The 23,425-nt window shown below is 48.9% G+C and overlaps 1 long non-coding RNA gene across 23 annotated transcripts in view; it reads left to right on the top strand.

Annotated features, from left to right (window-relative positions):
• Positions 1 to 19,784, top strand: part of LOC109443383 (uncharacterized) — a 243,067-nt gene extending 223,283 nt beyond the window's left edge. For 21 of the 23 annotated variants that reach the window (XR_016021479.1, XR_016021482.1, XR_016021474.1 and 18 more), the window contains 3 exons: positions 2,842 to 2,923; positions 17,593 to 17,855; positions 18,871 to 19,784. This is a non-coding gene — a long non-coding RNA (uncharacterized LOC109443383). Of the gene's footprint in view, positions 1 to 2,817; positions 2,924 to 17,592 lie in introns of all 23 variants that reach the window. The other 2 variants (XR_016021488.1, XR_016021489.1) reach the window with 2 other exon arrangements.
• The last annotated feature ends 3,641 nt before the right edge of the window (positions 19,785 to 23,425 follow it).

Here is a 23,425-nt window from a genome sequence, read left to right as displayed (position 1 = left end):
TGGGGAGGTTGGGGGTAGGTGGGGAGAGTTAAAGACTGACTTGATGAGAGAGAGACCTGGGGTTTGGTGATCCTGGGTGGGCCTTCCGTAGCCTTTGTTCAGGGAGCCTGAGGTTCAGGGAGGACCTATGTTATATTCTCCCAGGTGGCAGGGGCTGTGGCCTTGTCAGACACCAGTAATGCAGCCACTTTGTTTATATTGCTTGTCCGCATGACCATCCTAAGACCTGGGGATCCCCATTCTAAGTGAGACAACGGACACTCGGCATAGTTAATCCCAGGCCTCCCAGCTCCCAGCTAGAAGTGGTAGAGCTAAGATCTGATTTCACGAAATCCCAGGCTCCGAGATCTTTGTTTCCATTGCCACATGTCCAGTTGCCACCCTACAGCTTAGAGGCCCTGGGTACAGCTTCTGAAATCAAGTTGCCCAGGTTCAAATCCCAGCTCCACTCCCGAATAGCAAGCTCCGTGATCCTGAGGTAAGTTCCTCACCCTTAGGTTCCTCATCTGTAAAATGGGATGATTTTATCTCCTCGAGACAGTGTGGTCCAGAAACGCAAGGAGCACGTGTGTCTGACATGGAAGTGCCCCTTAAGTGTTGGTCACCAGGCTTCTTCCAGGAGGTATGTTAGGGGGTCCCCGGTGTGCGAGCACTCCTCTGTGTACTCCTCTGACTGCTAGGCATTCATGAGTTTGTTTTTCTGGAACAAAGGTTGCCCTGGTGTTCTGGAGTGACCCGGGAGGGCTGAGATTATTGTACAACCCTGCACGCCGGGCCAAGTTCTGCACTCACCTTGAAGGCCTGCTAAGTCTGTGCCGCTGTGCTGCTTCAGCCTGCTTTCTCGCTCTGGAAAAGCCTGACCTTTATTCAGAATTATCGTCCATTCCCCACGTCACCCAGCACGCTCATTCACCCACTCCCTCCCCCAGCATGCCCTTTGTTTTCTCATCTGGGCAGATAATGGGGGCAGCAGTGGTTCCAAGACACTTGTTTATCCTTCATCTCTTTCTGTGTCCTACTAACTCTCTGTCCCCAGTGATGCTTCTCAGACGCTAGAGAGATACAGGGTGAAGGTGACAGAGGGCAGGATGGCATGTCGAACAGTTTGGGCCTAACCCTGGCCGTGAACTCAGTGTGGTTGGTCCAGACAACCCCTCTGCTTAAGGGTCCTTGTTGGTATAACACGTAATATTACATATCCATATGTATCCATAATATACTATATAATAACTGCATCAGATTGTGAGGATTAAATGGTTCGATAACCCACAGAAACACATCGTAAGCCCTCAATGCTAGTCATTATTAATCAATGCTGTCATTATTAGCAGTCACAGGAAAACAGGGAGTATCCTCAATTGAGGCTTTGAGGCCTCTGGTCTCAGTTGTCCCATTGTCAAGTAGGGTTGCCGATCGCTGCCCTAGCGAGTTTGTGAGAATCAAGATATAAGAGGGACTTGGGGAGCCTGGGGTGGGGGGTGTCAAGAATTGGACAGATCTCTCTTCTTCTCTGCTCAGCCTGTACCTGAGCTTTTGGCCTGGGGTGGCATCTACCCTCCGCCATCTCACCTGTGGGGGCTGGAGGTTGTCGTTTTCTGCACTGAAGCCAGGATTGCCTAGATGGTGCTTGGCCTGGGGTATGCACACAGCAAACACCTATTATTGAAAGATGATAAAAGATGTGGCGTGCCTGCCACCCAATCGATTCGCATTCAATAGTTGTGTTGCAATGTCTGATCTAAACCAGGAATCAGCCACCTATGGCCTGTATGCCAAGACTGGCCCACCGCCTGATTTTATAAATAAAGTTTTATTGGAACACAGCTATGCCCATTCCTTTACTTATTGTCCAGGGCTGCTTTCTTCTACAGTGGTGGAGTTGAGTCCTTGTGAGAGAAACATAGCCTATAATATATATAGTCTTTGACTTTTTACCATGAATCATTGTGGCGCCTGCTCTGACTGTCAAAATGGCCTTGTCCGGAGGTAACCACGGATTTCATTTTCCCCTGATGGCAGGTGTGTGGGCAGTTACACGTTGAAAAGGAGCTAGCTTGAGGTCCGTTTTCTGATGCCTTCTCTAAAATATTTCGTTTTCCCTTTGCCGCTCTAATTCCATCATAGTATTCTGGCACGGTCAGAGCGGACTTTTCTGTGTTTTTGCTCTCGTATGTAAGGTGGTGTTACTTTCATTTCTTTGTAAAAAGAAACTCAAGCCACCTGGCAGTTGTCGCCTTGCATCTTCACTAGGGATTGGCCATGTATCCTGCGACACGTCGAGGCCCAGGGCATCTCACAGGAGATGAGTCAAGATTAAAAAGCGTGCCCCGTTAGACACAACTTACCATCTGGTATCAGTGGGTAGGACACTGACGAGGAGCAGGAGGGCGTCACTGTGTCTGGGGAACCAAGGACGAGTACATCGTTTTCTGATTCACTCTTCCATTGTTAGGAACCGAATGACCTCAGAACCTCAGTGAGCCTCAGTTTTTCAATCTGTCAAATGGCAACAAAGACCAAATAACATAACGTATCAGATGCCCGGAACATAGTACCTACTCAGCTATTTTTATAATATTTCTGTTTGGGGCAGAGATATTCAAAGATCTCTTTCTGTGTTGACACTCCCTTTGGTAGTCAGTTCCCACAGTTGGGCCGCTCGGGACCTTGGTTGTGTGTATGTGTGTCGGGGGTGGTGGTGGTGGTGAATGGGATCTTCCTGGAGTGACCAGCATTTCTCAAGTACTCTGAGGTCCACTGTGCCAGCTGAGCAGCGCAGGCTGGGCTGCTTTCCCGCGACCACTTCACAGTCAGCAGATCCTTTTCTTTTCTTCCCTCCAGAAGGACCGAACAACAGGCTCCCTGATTCCTGAGCACCAGTGAGAGGACTGCCCAGGAACCACTAAAGGCTGAGTTCACCACGGTGAGTGCATCCTTGTGACCGAGACAGGAGCTCATCGCGGGGCTGGCAAAGGTGCAGGCTGCCAGCCAGGACTTCCAGGTAGAGAGTCTCATCCCTTCTGTTTTGTTCATGGCTTAGAACAGCCCGTGGAACGGAGCAAGCGCTTCGCAAACGTTTGTTGGTAGGAGGAATGGGCATCCCTTGTGAATGACACACTGCCTACAGCCCTGAGAGGCTCAGCCTCGTGTGCCTCTTGGACTGTGATGCCCATGAGGGCAGCAGGTGAGCTCCAGACTGAGGGCCAGAGCACAGGGCATCCCTGCCTGACCCTCCCCAGGCCCCTGTCATGGCCTGTCCTGTCTTCTCATCACTGAGTCTACTGCCCCCCCCCCCCCCGTACCCAGGGCTCATCCCACAGTGGTCCCTAGCCTGGCCCTGAGAGATGCAAGAAGCCAGCCAACACGCCTCAGGCCCACCCACGTCTAGATCTCCAGGGAGTGTTGAGCTGTGGTCCATTGGCCGGATTTGCTGGGTGGACTATTTTCGTAAGGACTTTGAGCTAAGAACAGTTTTTACATTTCCAAAGGGTTGAAAAAAAAAGAATATGCAACAGAGACCATTTGGCCAGCAAAGCCTAAAATATTAACTCTCTGGCCTTTCCAGAAAAGGTTCGCTGACTCCTGGTCCAGACAGTCCTCCAGAATCACAGCCAGTGGTTCCAACTGTGTGCACACAGATGCATTTCTCTTTTCAATGATGGGGCAGGTATGCTCATCATCCCATGTAGAGATGGGGAAACTGAGGCTGACAGAGGGTCATTCACTTGCCTGAGAATCTAAGGAGTGGCAGAGCCAGGCACGCTGGCCACAGACTCGATGCCTTGTAACCCGGTGCCATTTTGTCTGTGGCAATGGTCGTGCTCCAGCTTTAGGACCCACCCACGCTCTCTGCCATCCTGGAGCCCTCATCATGGGGATGAGCTTCAGAAAATATTGCCCCCTCCCCTGCCCCCATCAGTTTCTACCCTCTTGTGACCGTAGCCAGTGACCAGCTGTTCTGCACCCCGGCTTCTCCAAAGGCCAGCACCCCCAGAATGATTTCTGTCCTGCGGGGTGCTGACAGGGCTTTGGCGGCTCCTGGATTCCTGCTCCCTCCTGCTCCCCTGAGGCTGGACACTACTCTTTGTGCCAGCCCCGCAGTTGTTACCGTCTTTGGACCATTGGGTTCCCTTCCTGGGGCATCCCCGTGACCCCCTCCTCTCTCTTCCCCAGCCCATCCCATCCCTCCAATAAGGATTTGGATTCCTGATACATGGCAGGAGTGGGGTTGGGGGTGGGGTGTAGTCCACTCCTGATCTGCCCCGGCCTCTCTGTAGCCTCAGGGCTGAGGCTGAGACCCTCCCATCCTGGGAGCAGGGGCCTGGGCCCTGGGTTTAGAGCATCGCAAAGGACTGTGCCAGAGGCTTGGAAACTAGGGGAAACGCTGCCCTTCAAGGCTGAGTGGGTCGGATGGCGCCTCTGTCATCAACGGGCCCGGCACCTGGGAGCAGGTGGCGGGTGACAGTGGAAAGACAGCTGCCAAGGGGAACAGAGAGCTTCTCAAATCACCCCGTACCCTCCCACCGCACCATCAGGGCTTTGACAGAAACTGCCCTTTCGGTGGTGGGTCCTCTGCCCGGGGCTGCAAATCACTACATCTGGCCTGAAGACAAAGAGGCCATTTTCTAGCTGTGTGACCTTGGGCTGGTTACTCAGCACTCTGCACCTCCTGTTCCCCCCTTTTCAAAGGGTGATGATGAAAACTACCCGGTGAGCTCTTCTAGTAGCGATAATACGGTTCCTGGCACATAGTAGGTGCTCAGGGTGAAACTGCCTTCTGCAGGCTCCCCTTCCCCAGCCAACTCTTTGTGACGAGCAAGCTGGCATCACCTGACTTCCTGCCCGTGCACCTTAAGGATGACCTCTCTATTGCCATCTGCTCAGACCTCCCACTCCCCAGAGATCAAAGGCCACTTGGGCAGGGATGTGTTGTACCTACCTGGCGGTCATCCAGCAAGAGTGTGCGGCTACACCTCCTGGTGAATTTCTGTGGGGCAGTTACTTGCCAACATTCGCCAGCAGTTGCTGTCTAGAAAGCAAGCGTTTCTACCCTTTTCCCATTAATTTCACAAAACGTATATCCCTCTTTGCCTTTACAACAGCTCCGTGAGGGAGCCTTTACCCCGTTTTACAGCCGAGGGCACTCAAGCTCTGAGATGAAGTGACTTGCCCAAGGTCACCCAGCTCATCAGGCCGTCTCACGCACACTCCTGCTCGCTCCTGCTTCCCCAGTGATGCAGAGTTGTGAACTCCTCCTGGGGCTTCCTGGGAAGGATGCTTTCAAGGGCACTTGGGAACTGAGGGTGTGTGGGAGAGCTCTAGGCCCAGGTCCGCCAGGAGAGGCCACTCAGGGGCCCAGCCAACAGGTTACATCTCTCCTCTGAGGCCTGAAGGGGCAGAGCACAAGTGAGGGATCAGGGACCTTCCCCAGGGTCGCTGTGGGCCACTTAACAATGGGAAGTGCCCTCCCTTGCTGCATGAACCGCCTCTGTTCACGCCTCCCTCTCCTCCCAGAAGCCATCCCTGACCGTTGGTCTACACTTTCTATGGGAATCACGCTGATCTTGCAGCTATTTATGGAATTACATGTGTGCTTAAATAGAATGTTGATTACTTTTTGCTTGTTCCCAAAGTGACTTATAATCACCATAGAAAATTTAAATCAACAAAAATAACCAAAGTAACCCTTGTAAATACCCCATTCAAATATAACCAGTTCACATTTTGATGTATGTCTTCCACTGTATTTTCTATGCATATATATCTTTTACATATTTATTTATATCATATAAATCTATCTCTATCTATCATCTACCATCTGTCATCTATCGATATTTAGGAAGTAGATTATAGTTTACATGCTGTTTCTTAAGTTGTTCTTTCAGTTAAAACTATGTCCTAAGCGTCCTTTTCTATAATTCAATATTCTCCTACAACAAACTTTGCGAATGGCTTCTTTTGGTTGTTCATATTCCCTGTCGTGTTATGTGGTGCTAGTTTTGCTTCCTTAATTTTGTCATATGTCCCTTAAGTGTCCGTATTCCCCAGCATGGTGCCAGTCCCAGGACAGGTGGGTTCAAGGTGATGGCAGTGTGGGGGCATGGTAAGGGAATGGGATTTGGGGTTGGCAGACCTGAGCCTGCAGATTCCTTAAATTTCCATTGCCTCCCTCCCTTCCTTCCTTCATTCCTTCCTTTTTTCCTTCCTTCTTTCCTTTCCCCCCTCTTATTTTCCCTTTCTCCATTCCTCCCTTCTTTCCTTCCTCTAACAAATGTTCTGCTAAATATTTTAAATACTTAGGCACATGTAAATGTATGTAAATACCATGTGAGGGCTTCCTCTGCCTTAAACTGGATGGAGTAATATACATAGTAACAGACCAGGTCCCCGCTCCCCTGGACTGGGCCTCTGGTGGGGGATCCAGACCAGATTAAATCAACAGATGAAGAATAAATATATAACTAAATGGTATTTAAGTCCACCAAGAGTAAACAAAGGGCTGAGAGAGAGAGAATAAAGGGGAACACGCTGGAGATGGGGGTCCAGCCAAGTCTTCTCTGCAGAGGTGACTGTCCTGCCACCACCTGGAGGAGCAGCTGCAGGGACAGCGGGGAAGATGTACAGACACGGGGCCTGAGATGGGAAACACTTGGGCTTAGCAGAGAAACTTAAGAAGGTGGGTGTGGCCACAGGTAGTGAGGGTGGAGCAAGCTGCCCACAGGGAGGCTACGGATTCGGTTCTGCAGGAGCCAGGTGACGTGTTTGTGGGTTCCCATAGGGAGCTGCTTTTACGCTAAGAGCCGTGGACTGTCGCGAACAGATATTTGGTGGGTATTTAGCATTTTAAGGCCACTCTGGCTGCGTGTGGAGATTCATCTTTGGGTGGGAGGCGATAGTTGAAGCCTTTGGGACTTGGGAATATAAGAAGACAAGATTTATTTTGGAGGCTTGAAGGAGCTGCAAGGCCAAGGGCCCTGGCAAAATGTGGCAGAGATCAAAAAAGGAAATAACATGGATATCGGGGGAGTCCGGGAAGGGCTCACAGGTGGGTCCCTTCCCCCAAAGGATGCCTTCCTTCCCACTCTGCAGCCGCTGTAACCCAGAATTACCCAGAGCTGGTCGGGAGCTCAGGTGTGGTTAGATTCAGTCTTGTCACTTGCATTGTTAGAGGAGATTAAGACACAGCAAGGGGAGGTGGCTTGCCCAAAGTCACCCAGGTAGCAAGTGGTAGGCTGAGGACATGCTACAAGTCAGCTTCCTGAGACCAGAGCTCTTTGTGCATCCCCCCCCCAGCCTGTTCCCTTGCAGGCTTCTCATAGTCACCTGTGTGTTTAATCTCACCGCCTAGAATTGGGCTCTGCAGCTTTTGTGAGGCACCACTGCCAGCTGTCCCAGGAGTGCCTTCACTCCATTCTCATGTCCCAGCTGGAGGAGATGTGCCTTCCAGTCCCTCCATAGCTGATGCCCCCCAGAGCTGTCACAGCGACCCCCCATTGGCCTGGAGAGCTACAGCAGTCACTGCCTTCTAAGGGTCAGCCCCCTAGGAAGGCAGGCAGATCCTTTAAGAAAGGCGTCCAGAGCTAGAGACGGGTTCTCCCCACCTCCCTGATCGTATCTGCATCCAGGCAAGTGGCCCATTGATTCTAGGACAGGTCCCATCACACCTCATCTCTGATCCAAGAGACACTTGCTCTCAATGTTTTCCCTCCTTTACACAGTTCTTTGGGGTCCAGCATCCCCTCAGGAAGACTGTGAAGACCATTTTATTCTACCATTCCCTCCTTCCTGCCATGGGCTCCTCATGAGACCCTCTGGAGGTGGCATGTCCTATCTGCAGAGTCAACTCCACTTTGCTGTCTAGACCAGTGGTTTCCAGCTGGATCTCTGGGACATTACGCTGAGGGGCTCCTGGGAAAGGTTGGCTGGACTGTTCTGCCAGACACTGTATTGGGAGAACCCATGGAAGAGTACCAGGAAGGGTTACATTTTTGTTTCATCTTTGGTAATAAAACCCCTGATTTTTCAATCAGTGAATGGTTGCCCAGAATAAAGACTGAATTTCTCAACCTTCCTTGCAGCTGGGTGTGGCCATGTGGCTAGTTTCTTATGAATGCAATACAAGCACAATTGTGTTCTTTGAAGAGTTCTTAAGGAGAGGGAAGGAGAGAACAGTTCCCCTTCCTTGTTCCTGCTAGCTAGGATGTAGAAGTGATGGTTGGTGCTTAAGCAGCTATCTTGAACCATGAGGTAGAACATAGACCAACAAGACTAAAGAAGGAACTCAAAAACTAGGCTGTTCCATGAGTCCTGAACTGTCTCTCTCTAGACTTCAGGTAAATGAGAAAAATGTATTTCTGTCTTGTCTGGCCAAATCTAGTCTTAAGGAATACAGCTACCTATGTTACTGTATCTCTGAAGCACAAGCCCCGTTGCATTTGCTTTTGGGAGCCATGATTCGTGCAAGGTACCAGAGATGCAAAGACAAAAAATATATATATTTTTATTTTTTAGTTGGATTAATTTGCTAGGGCTGCCATTACAAAATGCCACAGATTGGGTGGCTTAAAAATACATTTACTTTCTCACAGTTCTGGAGCCTGGAAGTCCAAGATAGGTGTCGGCAGGTTTCTCTTGAGGCCGCTCTCCTTGGCTTGCAGATGGCTGCTTTCTCACTATGTCCTCTCATGGCTTTGTCCATGTGTGCTTGAATCCCCAGTGTCTGTCTTCTAGTGGAGTAGGGCCCCAGCCTAACGACCTCATTTTCATTTAATCACCTCTTTAGAGACTTTATCTCCAAATATAGTCACATTCTGAGGTACTGGGATGGTTAGGGCTTCGGCATATGAATTTGAGAGAACACAGTTGAGCCTATATAGCAGTGAATGGGTTTCTAGTAGGAAGGACAGACCAGAACTAAGATTATATTCATACTTAAGATAACCAACCAATGATTGTCCCTGGTGTAAGAGGTAAGAACAAAAAAATCCATGCATGTCCGGAGACCTCTGGTCTTCACTTCTAAAATGTAAGTGCCTCCTCCAATGGTTGTTCCAAGTCTTTTGTGACTTGACCTTGAACTGCCTTTGATACAGTTACTAAATCCTCCTTGAAACATGTCCCTCATTTGGCTTCCAGGACCCCACGCTCCTGGCCACCCCACTTTGCCTGTTTCTCCTCTTCTCTCTGACCCTAAATTTTGGAGAGTCGCAACGTTTGCCTTGCAGCCTCAATTCTTAGATCTCTTCTCTTTTTTATTTGGACACAAAGCCTTGGATATCTCCTTTGGTCTTAGGGGTGCCCACGTCCTCTTTACACCGACACCCCCAAAGGTTCCCTCCCCCCGCCCTCCAGACTGGTACATTCAGCTGCCTCCATCTCCTGTCCATTTGGGTGTCTAACCATTTTACCACAAACTTCTGATCCCCGCGCCCCCCGCCCTCCCCCAAATCTTCCCATTTGCAGTCTTCTCCATCTTTGTTAATGGCAACCCCGTCTTTTCAGTCACTCGGGCTACAACCTTGGAGTAAGCCCACCTTGGACTCCCCGTTATATTCAGTCTATGAGCAACATATATCGAGTGTCACCTCCTCTCACCAACCCACCATCACTCCCTCGGTCCAAGCCACCATCACTTCTTACCTGCATCGTTGCGACAGCTTGTGACAGGTCTCCCGCATCTGCCCTTGGCCTTGTACACTCCATTCTCAGAACAACCGCCAGGGTGCCCATTTGAAATGGAAGCCAGAACACATAAGCTCTCTGCTTCAAAACCCCCGAAGGCGTCCCATCCTATTCAGACGAAAAGCCATAGGCCTCGTGATGGTCTACAAGGCCCATAGGGTGCAGCCCTGCCGCCCCAGTCGTGTCTGAGAACTTTCCGCCTCGTGCGTCCCACCCTGCCATCCGGCCCCGTCACCTCTCAAACGCTCCAGGCGGCTCTGAGACTCTCAGGAGTTTGCACCTGCTGGACACTCGCTATCCTCACTGGTCACTCCCTCCCGTCCCCCAAGCCTCTGCTCAGACATTAGCATCTCAGGGAGACCTGCCCTAGCCACTGCACTTGACATTCAAACTCCCACGCATGCTGTGACACTGGTGCGGCTCTCCCCTACCTTTATTTTCTTCCGTTGTTCTTGGCACCTTTTAATGCTCTTACAGTTTTAGAGTTGATCCGTTAGTTCCCCTTATCCCACTAGAAAGTCACCTCCAAGAGGGCGGGGATTTTTGTCTTAGGCTGGAACGGAACCTGTGATATGAGGGGCACTCCGTAAATATTTGTGGAGTGAAGGAACCAATGACCTTCTATCACAGTCAGCCTACACAGGAAATAAGCCTTTATTTCAAGTGTAACACTTTTGGTCTTTGAAATAGATGTGTATTTTATAAAATATATGTGTTGTATGTATTTATATATGCTTGAAACCTTCAAGCATGTATAGGTATATATGGCATCTACATCAAGATATATAGTGTGTGTGTGTGGTGTGTGTGTGTGTGTGTGTGTGTGTGTGTGTGTGTGTGTGTTATATGTCTCAAAGACCTAAATATGTTTTATATACACATTCAAGCAGCCGTATTTTTTTCAAAGGAGGACACTGTCTGGTTTGCCCGGCTGCCTGTCAGGACGCACTCAGGCAGCCACTCTGCAGTGAACAAGGCATTTTCAGCCTCTGGCTTTCCAGAGCAGAGAGAGCACATCATTGCCAGAAAATCTCTGCCTCACGCCTGGTTGTCCAGGAAGGCGGGCCAGTCACAGATACAGTGCCTCAGGCTATGAAGACGCCCATGAGCACAACTCCCTGCCCATATGTCACCCTGTGTGAGGCCCACTCCAGCATGAGCTGGGAAACAGAGGGCGTTTCTCAGACAGTGCAAAGCTGGCGAATTCCCCGGTAGCTCCTCCCTGTTTCTTGGGTCAGTTTGATCTGGCTCAGGCCCACTTTCTACTTCACCAAGGCCACTTTCCCCTCCTGTGCCCTCCCCCCACCTCTAAGCAGTCTGGCTTCTTTGTGTTCCCAAAGGCACCACGTCCTGCCCCTCCAGCTCCAGCTCCAGCTGAGGGCTTTGCCAGTTGTTCACCCACCTGTGCTTTGCTCCCTATAGTGCATAGAATTGGGTCCCCCCGCAAAAGACATGTTCACGTCCTAACCCGTGGTACCTGTGAATGTGACCTTATTTGGAAATAGGGCCTTCGTAGACGTGATCTGGTTCCGATGAGATCATGCTGGATTAGGGTGGCCTCTAACCCAATGATTGGTGTCCTCATAAGAAAGACACAGACACACAGGACAGAAGGCACGTGAACGTGGAGGCAGAGATTGGAGTGATGCTTCTACAAGCCAAGGCATGGCCAAGGTTGTAGGTAAAGCAGAGGCTAGAGGAGGCAACCCTACAGGTTTCGGAGAGAGCACGGCCCAGCTGACACCTTCATGCCAGGCTTGTGGCCTCGCGAACTGCGAGAGAATACTTTTCTGTTGTTTTAAGCCACCCCGTTTGTGGTCCTTTATTATAGCAGCCCCAGGAATCTCACACACTCCCCTTTCATCCTTCAAGTCTCACCCTAAGTGCCACTTCCTTGAAGGGCTCCCTGGACTGCCTGTCATCAGCGGGTCCCTAGTTACACACTGTGCTCGTTGACAATTTCTCTACCTAGGGCTTTTCACGGGGAAAGTTCTCTTTGGCAAGCTTCCCCCGGGAGAGGGCAAGTCCTCTGCCGAGCCCATGTTGTTGGTGATGCGTCCTCCGTCTCCAGCCGAGCATCCATGATGGATGAGCAATAAACTCTTCCTAGGCGAATACATGGCAGTCCAGCGAGCATCTTCCGGACTTGCAGATTTTCTTTATTTGAATGTCTGTGTCATAAGATCCCCAGTCAGAAGGTTGCCCTGGGTGCTTCCCCTGGAAATCCTCAAAGTGCAATTATTCAAATCACGCGCTCAACCCATGTCACCCTCAGTTGCAGTGAATGCCAGAGAGACATGAGGACCTGTGAGGACTTTCCAAGTGTGGTCCGTTCTTACTGTTCAACCTGAATGTGTTTTTCTGCTGAGAACATGAACCAGAAATGAGTTTTATCAAATAGTTAATGAGACCTTAAATAGAAAACAAAACAAACAAACAAACAAAAAAAACCCTCCAAAAATGTAAGTTCTCTCACAAGTACCCTCCTCCTCAACGCCTGCCCCTGCCTCCTGTTACCAGGCTCTCCCAGTCTTGTCTCCTGTGTCATGATGAATGGTGGCCTTATTTCAGACCTCTCCAAATTCTGCTCTTATTTGCCCTCCTTGGATTTTAGTTGGAGAGGTCTGGTAGGTGCTTTTAGGTGATTTAGAACTGACATCTCCCCTGAGAGTCTTCTATCCCACAGTATGTGGGTTTGGCCTCTGATGGATTCAGAATGACCTTTATTGAGCACCTACTATGCACCAGCTTTTTTACACTAGACAGTTTTACACTCTGTGCCTTCCTGTTCATTTCATCTGTCCCAGAAATCTGTGTTCACTATGGAGTGAGCTCACGTCAGAGCTATTTGACTGATGAGGAAACTGAAACTCAGAGAGGTTAAGTCATTTGCCTAAAGTCACACAGCCAAGAAGTAAGTGGTAGAACCCTTTTCAAATCTAGTCTGCCTGACTTCAAAGGTAGTGTTATTTTCTCTCTAAATGTTACAACCGGTAAAAAGCAACCCTCACTAGAAATGGCCTTATTAGCAGCAAGGGGCTTTATTTTATAAAGATTCAGTTGTGCCTAGGACAGCCATGCCAGTGGTTTTCCAGCAGCCTGTTGGGAGAACTATCGACTATTGGATTCATGGGCCTGGGGCCCTTGGTATCTGCTCAAGACACTCACAGACACTCTGGCTGTGCGGTGGGGGTGTGGGCTGGGGGGTGGGGGGGTGGCCATCTGCTCTTGGGACTGTGCTTTCTGACTCTAGGGCATTAGGCTAGCCACTTCTCTCCTCTAGCCTCAGTTTCCCCAACCATAAAATTAGGACTCAGATTTGACGAGCTCTATGCTGCCATTCTGCCCTGATAATCTAGGGTTTTAGCATCCTGGGGGGTGCAACTATCACTTTTCCAACCCCTCAGACTCAAGGCTTTCCGATTCTGTCGCGAGCCCACAGGCGATGTGGAAGGCGTTCTTGCAGGCCCCTCTGTCAGAGGCCACACATTTACCATCTCGCCTCCTGTCCTGAGCCCACATTCCCTCCCCTCCCGGAGTCAGTCCTGCTGGCATCCCTGGTGCTTCCCTTGGAAACCCTCAAAGTACAGTTATTCAAACCAAATGCTTAGCCCATCGCCCAAGTTTCTTACCCTCGTGGAGTTTTCCATGTTCTCCTCTGTGAAACAATCTCAGATGAGTATAAAACCTACCTCATTGGCTTATTGTGAGGATGATGAGATGAAACAATAACCATTGCTCTCTTTAGAAAGTGTAGTCTTGGCCCACAAGTGCGGGCTCCGGAGCTAGGAGAAGGTGCTCAAACACTGGCTATGCCGCCTACCTGCTTACCTGCTGTGTGGGTTCGGGCAAGTTGCTTTACTTCTCTGTGCCTCGGCTTCTTCTTTTGTAAAGTGGGAACAGTACCAACATATTTATTGGCTTCTTATGAGGGTTAAATGAATTCATGTTTGTAAAGCACATAAAATAGTGTGGGGCATCTAATAAGTGCTACGTAAGAGTTAGCAATTATTATTAGTTTGTCTAATTCTCAAATCAGCCTAACGGACGGGGTACTGTTACTATCCTCATTTTATAAATGGGGAAGCTCAGTAACTTGAACCCATGTTGGCTCGCAGGGGGGTCTTAACCTTCAGCTATACTGACTGGCAGAAATGAGGGGGGATTCTATGCTTGGAGTTTAATAGTCTGCCATAGCCATCTTGAAATTCATAATCATTTTATCTTTGATTTTGTGCTTTGTAAGTCAAGTCCTGCCTCCTGAGACCTTCTCACCGCCCCGGATGAGCTCCTGGCTGCCCCTCACTCCTCCCCCACCCCCCGCCTGCCCTTGCCACACCTTGCCTTTGCCCTCTGCTTCTAGTGGGCACCTGGGCACAAGCAGGTGAGGGGCCGCACTCACCTGCAAACCTCCCCAGCCTGAGGGAGCACGGCATTAAATAGCAAGCATAAAACCCCACGTCAAATCAAGACAGAGATTGTGGAATAATGTCCAAAGCTTTTCTTCTTCTTTGAACAAGTCTTTGATGAAGGCCAGAAAGGTGGCACTTTTGCCACCTCCCAGAAAGATGGCTTCCCTAAGCTGCTGCTTCCCAACTAGCGGCCCTCTTTGGTAATGGATGATAGGGAAATCTTTCCTCCTCCTCCTCCTCCTCCTCCTCCCCTCAGATGCAGAGTGTTTTATTTAAAAGACACTGTGGGCAATTACTTCATGCAATTACCTCTGTGCTGGCAAGGCTGGAGCCGGGCCGTGGAGGTCTGGAAGGTGGACAGCACAGGCCAGGCAGGGGGCCACCAGGGAGGCCCTGCCCGCTGGTCTCGGCCACTCTTTGCTGATGCCCTCAGGACTTGTGGGAGAAGACTCAGGCCACAGCAGGAGGATGGGGAGGATGACAGCCACGAAGGGCAGAACCTCAGAGCCACGGGGTGGGAGCTCTCGTCTTGTGTGTCTCACGTGTAATGGATGAGGCTCCTTGAGAGCAGAGCGAGAGGCAACTCTGGGCCGACCCTGGGGCCACTGCAGGTCTGTGTCCAGTGAGAGGCCCCAGATAGAGTGGAACAGCCAGTGTGCTCTGCTGGGAGCAATGTCTCCTTGCTTCTATGCAGACCACAGCCTATCATGCAGATGGAACATTCTAGAATGAGGGAGGGATGCAGGAAGAGCCTTCTAGGGGAGGCCAGTAAGGGGAAAGATAGCCTGGGATTAGATGGGAATTTGGGGGTCAGTTGGGCCTCAGCTAATTTCCTTATCGTGGGAACTGGCCTGTCTTCAGGAACCCTCTGCCGAAGCAGCCAGGCCAGTTTCATGTCCACAGCTGTCTTGGGCATCTTTAAAACCCCCGGATGTAGCAGCTTACACTGTGGACCCATGGAGATATCCGTGCATCCTTATTATTTAGTAAGCCTGTTCTGAACAATAGCTCCCCAAAGTTACCCTCTCCTAGGAATAGCATCTCCATCCAGCTAAACACACCTTTTTTTTTGTTTTGCTGTTTACAGGAGAAAGAGTAGAAAAGGTTGGGGCCAGAGCACAAAAGACTCAGCTGAGGGTTCCTTCTGGTGGGTTTTCCCCATCTCAGAGAGGGACCTGACAAATTAGGTTCAGAGTCTCAAGGATCCCTTTAAACTCCCAACCTGCAGTTGGATTATTTCCATGCTTTGACTTGTTTTTCCCATTTCCTAATAGCAGTGGACGTTGTCTGCCTTCTGCCTAGGAGCTTGGCCCACGTGCTGAGTGCTCTATGTACACGATCCCTTTTCAGTGTTTTCTGTGCCGATGTAGTTCCCATACAGCAAAATGCAAAGGTGTCCAGTATAGAGTTTGGTGACTTTTGACAAATGTGTGCCCTTACGTACCCATCACCCTAAGACAGGGACATAGGACACGTGTACCACCCCAGAGAATTCCCTGGGCTTCTTTCCATGCGTTCTCTTACCCCACCCTCACATGGAGGCGGCTCCTGCTCTCGTTTCTGTCATCACAGAATTGTTTGTTCCTTCTAGAACTTAAGAATGGAAGTTTTGCTGTTTTATGTCTGGTTTCTTTCACTCTGCGTAGTGTTTACGGTATGCATCCAGGTATACCAGTAGGTGTTCCTTTGTATTGCTGTCCAATATTCCGTTGTCTAGATATACCGAACTCTGTTTATTCTTTTATCTACCGATGGCCGTTTGGGTTGTTTTGAACTTTTGGTGACTACGAATAAGTCTGCTCTGAGCTTTCACGTACAAGCCTTTTTATAGACATATATCTTGGGGAAATACCTAGGAGTGGAATTGTTGGGTCATATGCTAAGTGTATTTTTAACTTGATAAAGCCACCCTGTTTTTTTCCAAGTGGTTATGTCAGTTTTGCACTCCCACCATGAGTGTGTGAGAGTTTCAATGGCTCCACAACCTCACCAACACTTGGCATTAGCAGTCTTGTTCATTTTGGCCATTCTGGTAGAGGTGAAAGGGTGTCTCATTGTTACAATTTGCATTTCCCCCATGACTAATAACATTGATCACCTTTTCTTGTACTTACTGTCCGTGTCTTCTTTTGTGAAGTGTCTTAAGTTTAAGTCTTTTCTGCACTGGGGAGGGGATGTGTTTGTCTTATGACTGAGTTGCAGGAGTGTTTAACATACTCTAGATACAAGTCCTTTGTCAGTTACATGTGCTGCCGATATTTTCTTTTAGCCTGTGCCCACACTGTCCCTTTCAGTCCTCCCAGGAACCTGACAAAGTGGCTCTTAGTATAATACATCTGCTTTGTTTTAGAGAGGCAGAAACTGAAGCACAGAGAGGTTAAGTGAAATGCCCAAAGTCACACAGCTACTCAGTAGCAAAGTGGAAATGCAGACCCACTTGTGTGTGACTCAGAGCACTGACATCTAGAAAATCCCAGGGAGACTCTCTCCACACACGAAGACTTGTTTCTCTTTGGCGGCTTGGAGGGGCGTGGTTCTCAAGCCAGTGCCCGGGCTGGGTTATTTCAGTTCACACTCGCTCCCTCTGCCTCACACATACCAGACCATCCTGGGAAGTAGCCGCTCCCAGAACACAGTTGGGAGCTCACCGTCTTCTTAGAGGATGCCACGGGGCTTCGAGCTGCTCTGATGAAAGACAAACTGCGGGTATTTTTATGGGCCTCCAAGGATGCTGACAGGATAACCTCCTGCCAGGAATAACAATGAGGGGCCCAGGCGAGCTCACTGCCAGCCTTGCTCTGGGAGGCATCGTTGAAGGAGGCGAGCCAGGCAGTGGGAAAGGAAAGGGGCCTGCAATGGGAGGGCACGGCTGGGATATTTGTCCACAGCAGTCTCAAAGAAGAGCTTCTGGGCACTCAGGGACTCTGAGCAGGAAGGGACCCCCATGGCAGACCGGGCAAAAGGCTGGCAGGTTTTGTGAGGGTGGAACCACAGCAACTCCATTTGTCAACATGCTCGTCAGAAGAGCAAGCCCTCACTGACCACTCCCTATATGCCAGGCGCTGTCTGCACTCTGCGTCCCTATTAGTGCTTTGCATTTACTAGCTAAATGCTTGTAATAACCCCACGAGATGGGTGTCATTAAAATGCCCACAGGAGGAAGCGCAAGTTCAGAGAATTTAAGCAATTTGCCTAACGTCACATCATTTGTAAGTGGTTGAGGAATAAATAGAGGGTTAGCTAATTCTAAAGCCAGTCACTTAAATCCTATGCTCTGCTGCCTTTTGGTTCAACAGACTTGTGTCAGATTCCTGCTTAGTCTCAGTCACTGCTTTAGGTGCCGTGGTCAGGGGAATTTAATGCTGAACAAGACCTGTGCCTGTCTCTTGGGTTGAATGGTGCCCTCCCCCACCTCCGCCCCCCCCAAATATGTCCACATCCCTGAACCTGTGAATGTGAGCTCATTTGGAAAAAAACTTTTTTTTTTTTTTTTCCCCAGATGTAATTAAGTTAAGGATCTTGAGATGAGATCATCCTGGATTACCTGGGTGGCCTTAAATCCAATGACAAGTGTCCTTACGAGAGACAGGGGTGGAGAAGACAGAGAGAAGAGGAGAAGGCCGTGTGAAGACAGAGGCAGTGACTGGACTGACGCAGCCACAAATCAAGGAATGTCTGGAGCCACCAGAAGCTGCGAGAGGCAAAAGAGTCTCCCTGGAAGCTTAAAGAGAGAATGGCTCTAGCATATTCTGTTCATTAGACGTGAGTCATTCAGTCCATCCCACACACTGGAGAGGATTGTGCAAGGGCTTGACTACTGGGGGGCAGGATCACTGGGGCCGTCTCAGCGGCAACCTCCCACAGAAGGCAGCAGTCCCACCTTCCATTTCTCTGTCTCTCCCATGGCATCTGGCTCTGGATTGTACATTGACCGTGTATGTGGGCTACTGAGCTAGACTATGTGTACACACATCCCATGACGTAGTATCATTTCACCCTCACATGAACCCACCAAGGAGAGGTGTTCACCCTTATTTGACAGAGGGGATAACTGAGGCTCAAAAGGTGAAGGCCACACAGTAGCCCTGGAAGTGGCTTTCCCTTGCTCACACTCTATTGGTCAAATCACAGTCACATGGCCTCAAATTAACTGCAAGGGAGCATGGGAAATGTAGTCTTCCCCAGAAGGAGGCGATGGTATGGTGAGCACACAGCTGGTTAGGGACAGGCTAGCACTTAATCTCAGGTGCTTTCCCACTTCATCTCTGGCCTTTTCTCTGGTTGGTGCTTTAAGTGGGCTTTCTGACATCAACCAGTGTCATGGGACTTTTTTTTTCCCCCCTTAAAAACTGAAAAAAGAGTAGAGGAAAGAGACATTTCTTAGGTCCATCAGCCCCCTTTATTTATGCCAGCAGCCTTCACCCACTTAGAGGCCCAGGTGCACAGCTTGTCAGCTGCCAAGTACTTTAAAAGCTCCCAGTGTATATGCAGGGGTTTCTTGCACGAGTTTTACTTCCACCATCTTTAGCAATGCAGGGCCGCCCTCTCCAATGTTTGAGGAGCCCTCTAGTTACTTCTCCTTCAATGCCTAAACCCTGGACTCAGGGCCACAGAGGAGCTCCAAGTGCCAAACCTGCTGTTCCAGCCACTCCTGCCCCACTGCTCCAGGCTGCTCCAAACGCAGCTTCAAATGCAGCTGCGTCATACACCTGCAGTTTCCAAATGTCAGGCCTTGCTATACTGTGACATCTGCCTGAATTCCCTCTCTTTCCTCCAGACTCAACTTGAATGATACCAGAGCCATGAAGCCATCGTCAATCGGTCATCGTTCAGCTGGCCCTCACTTGGGAGCAGAGGCATAGACGTGCCTCTTTGTCTATGCCTGTGGCTCACAGGACACGTGCCATGGCCTGTGTAGACGCTGAAGGCCTCTGCCCATGCCTGCCTCTCCTTGTAGAATGTGAGAGGTTTAAGAGGTCTTTGCTGGCCTCTTCATTACCTGCAAGACTGAGTCCAGAAGTCGTCCTGTGAAATGCCGAGCCCTCCCCGAGACCCAGAGATGAAGAGTAAAGACTCTAGCATTGGTTTGAATCCCAGCTCTGCCACGTGTGGGCTGGGTTACTTTGGGCAAATTCTTAGCTTCTCTTTACCTCAATTTGTCCATCTGTACAGTGGGACTAATAATGTGCATATTCGATGAAATGATGCAGCAAAAGCTCTTGCAACAGTGGCAAGCACATGGAAAGACACTCAAGAAATGGCAACCATCTTTCTGTTATCGTTGCTCTGGTTATTACCTTCCTACCTTTGTATGCAGCAGCCACACCAAGTTACTTATTTGTTGACACTTTTGATGGTCTTGCATGTGCCTTTGCTTTTATACTTGATGTTCCTTCTGCTCCGAGGTCCCTATCTCTCACCAGTTCATTCATTCATACCTAGTCAGTCCTTCATTTAAGAGAGTTTTTGCTGAACTCCCAACGACTCGTCCTGTAGACCCGTCTCAGTCCCCTCTGTGGCTATTCCCATTGGATTTACCACCCGTTTTGAAGGTCTGTTTATTTTTCTGTATCTCTGTGAACTTGAGAGCAGAAAAAATGCCCTTTTCCCCACTGAGTTGACTGCTCTGAATCCAGTTCCTAATTTCATAGCTGGCACCTAGTAAGAGCTTAATAAATTTTGTTGAATTAATACGTGAATGTTGCTTACCTCTGAATCTGTCCCCACTGCCTAGTGCATAGTAGGTATTCACCCAGCACTCTGTTTCTCTTGCACGAAACCAAATCACTCTGGATTCATATCACCTAAAGGTTCTGGTTGGGGGAGGGGCCAGTTTTAATGAGCGTATCTGGGTTTTGCCTTCTTTTGACTCAGAAGAGTTTCCCTTGTCCTGCTTGACTAAGTTTAAAATGACCGGTGGGACTCTCCTCTGAAAAGTGCTAGAGGATGACATTTACACCTGTGTTCCTTGGACCACGCCTAGAATTAGCAAGAATTTCTCAACTGCCATGTTTGCTGACCCACTTCAGACTATGTCTCAGGGTTTCCTGGAATCCTGGGGGTCAAAATGATTGTCAGTGCCTGGAAATCAAGGAGGGAGGGCAACAGAGAGAGAGGAAAGGAGGAAGAGAGGGAGGGAAGGTGGAAGTGAGGGAGGAAGGAAGGAAGGAAGGAAGGAAGGAAGGAAGGAAGGAAAGAAGGGAGGGAGGAAGGAAGGAAGGAAGGAAAGGGAAGGAGGGGAAGGGGGTTCTTTCTCATGGTCCAGCATCTTACAGGTGAAGATTTGGGGTAAAAATGATTGCCCCACTTGTCGAATGGTGTGTATGGGAACATTTGGCCCAAACACTCCTTCAGGCCCTTCTTTTGTGAGTTTGATTTCTTCGGCAGCTGAGGTTTGGTGTTGCTTTGCAAGGTGGCTCTAGAACTTAACGTGCCCCCTTTCTATCTCACCTTCTGCAATGACTCCGCTTGGTGGCCTCTCAGGGGTGGCAGGATGGGAGGTTTGCTTTCCCTGGGGGCAGGATAGAACGCTTTGTGCTGGTGATGAGCTTCCTGCAGAAGGTGGTACAGATATTGGGGTTTGGAGGGGCCCAGTCTGGCTTCGCTCCCATGTGGCCTCGTTAGAGGGACACATGGGCTACTGCCTGTTTCTGTCATGGAGGGACTGCACATGATTTTATAGACATTTGTTTCTTTTGTTTCTAATACTGTTTATAGGTGGTGGTTCTGATGTCATCCCCATTTTGATTTCTTATTGATCGTCATGCCTTACACCATGCACATTTTCTGGGTGTCCACTTTCCTTTCCCCTTGTGAAGCAAAACTCATATGAATTGAGATTTTAATATGTGGCAGAGACTTTGCTTGGTAGTTTCACACCTGTTGTCTCATGCATTCTTCACAATAATCTTGCAAGGTAGATATTGTTAGTTCCATGTTACAGGTGAGGAAATTGTGGCTCCGAGATTTTAATTTCACATAGCTGGTAAGTCTTTTCGTTGCATATATAATCTGTCTGACCTTCCATGGCCCTGCGTTGTTTCTACTTCCAGGTTCTTTTACAGGCCATTTTGGCATTTGGTTTCCTCTGCATCGCACGTTACAGGCCTAGACCACGGTGCTTGTATTTCATGGTCTTCTGTACTAGATGCTTCTGAACATGGGCTTGAGCACTAATTTGTTTGTAGTTATTATTTCCTGGAAGGAAAAAGAATGTCCACTTATGTTTCTCTTCTTTTATCTTTCCAGACCCTTTGGGGCCGATTCTCTGTGGCTCTTTTGGGATAGATGTAACCTAGAAATCAATATAGCTGTTAGATTAATCCATAGCAACCATAATGTGACTGCATCTCCTGGCCCGTGATGGTGACAGAGATGTCAGAGCCAGGAGGAGGGTGGTACTTAAAAGAAAGGACGGGAGGCTGTGAAGCAAAGGGGAGAATTAGAACCCCACGGCGCTTCACATAGTGGAGGAGAAATTGCAGGTGGCTGCCTCCGGCATAATCAGGTCTTTCTTCAGAGGATGCAGTGGCTTGAGTCAGGCATGGCAGGGGGCTCTGCAGCGCTCAGGCTTCTGGAGGCCTTCTGGAAGCTGGACTCATCAGCAGTGGGGCAGCAGCCTGAGCAAGAACGTCTCTCCTTTAGATACTAGGTTCTCAGCACCCCCAGAGGTGGGGGGAAAGGTACCATGGGATTTCCTTCTTCCAGTGGATCTGGCCTGTTTATTATTATTATTATTACTACTACTATTTCCTGACACGAGGAGAGAGGTCAGGTCAGCCTTTATAAGCACAGTGCTTGCTTCATGGAAAGCACTCAAGGTATGCTTGAATGACACCTAGAATGCCTTCTAGGTGTCAGCTGCTGCTCTAGGCACAGGGTAGCTGGGAGGGGTGGAAGTTCTGCAGTGAAAAAAAAAAAAAAAAACACAAGAAAAAAACAAGACCCTTGCCTTCAGGGAGCTCACATTCTCTGGAGATTAGGAATGGAGCTTAGCTATTAACCTGAATTTCCTCTCTCCTACAGAGGTGGTCAGCTGCCCCCATAATCTCCTTTCCTTTGTAGAGCAGTGGTTCTCAACCAGGGGCAATTTTGCCCCCCCCCCCCCCCCCCCCCGCCAGAAGCTATTTGGCAATATCTGGAGACATTTTTGGTTGTCAAGATGTGTGTGTGTGTGTGTGTAGCTAGCATCTAGTAGGTAGAATCCTAAGGTGCTACCAAACATACCATGTACCACAGGACAGACCGCACAACAAAGACTTATCCAGCCTGCAATCCCAACATTAATACAGGTTGAGAAAGCCTGAGAGAGAGGTAAGTGGCTTTTCAGCCATTGGGTACTTTTTCTAGGTTTCTGTGCAGGTAGGTGTGGCCATGTGGCCAGTTCTCACCAATAGAGTGTGAACAGGAATGCTGTGCCAATGCCTTTTAAGAAATGGATATGCCTCATTCCCTTCTTCAGGCTGGATAAAGAGAGCAAGGAAGTTTTTCACATGACAATGGAGCCACGTGGGGCCCTAAGTCACCATGTAGGGAGAGCTGTCTGCTATTCAGAGACACTCACCTTGGACTGTCATGGGAATAAGAAATAAAATTCTGTTGTGTGTTAACCATAGTGCATTTTGGGATTTCTCAGTTATAGCAATTTAGTCTACTTTACTGTAGTCACTAAGTCTTCTGAGTAGGTCTTTAACAATAAGAACAGCTAACATTTATTGAGGACACACACTGAGTCAGACACTGAGGTCTTTAAGATCTCATTTTATCTGCATACCAACCCTATGAAATGGGTGCTATTATTATCCTTGTTTTTCAGATCAAAGAACAAATGGTCAAGGTTAGCAGGGTAAGTAAGTACCATCCGGCACTTTTTTATTATTAAACTTATTGAGGTAACATTGGTTAATAACATTAAATTTCAGGTGTACATAATTATAATTCAGTATCTGTGTACTTTATTGCGTGCTCACCACCAAAAGTCTAGTTTCCTTCTGTTACCATATATTTTGACCCCCTATACCCAATTTGCCCTCCCCCACTCCCTTCCCCTCTGGTAGCCACCATTCTGTTGTCTGTGTCTATGAGTTTTTGTTTTGTTTTATTAGCTCATTTGTTACTTTTTTGTTCTAGGTTCTGCATATGAGTGAAATCACGCGGTATTTGTCTTTTTCCATCTGACTTATTTCACTTAGCATAATACCCTCAAGATCCATCCATGTCGTCACAAATGGCCATATTCCACCTTTTATTATGGTTGAGGAGTATTCCATTGTGTATATGTACCACATCTTCTTTATCCATTCATCCATCAATGGTCATATGGCAGTTTTATG

The sequence above is a fragment of the Rhinolophus sinicus genome, chromosome 6 (genome assembly GCF_057876585.1).
Source record: "Rhinolophus sinicus isolate RSI-liver-muscle chromosome 6, RSI-T2T, whole genome shotgun sequence".
Lineage (NCBI taxonomy): Eukaryota > Metazoa > Chordata > Mammalia > Chiroptera > Rhinolophidae > Rhinolophus > Rhinolophus sinicus.
The sequence above is the reverse complement of the archived record's forward strand: the minus strand, read 5'-3'. Positions and strand labels throughout refer to the sequence as shown.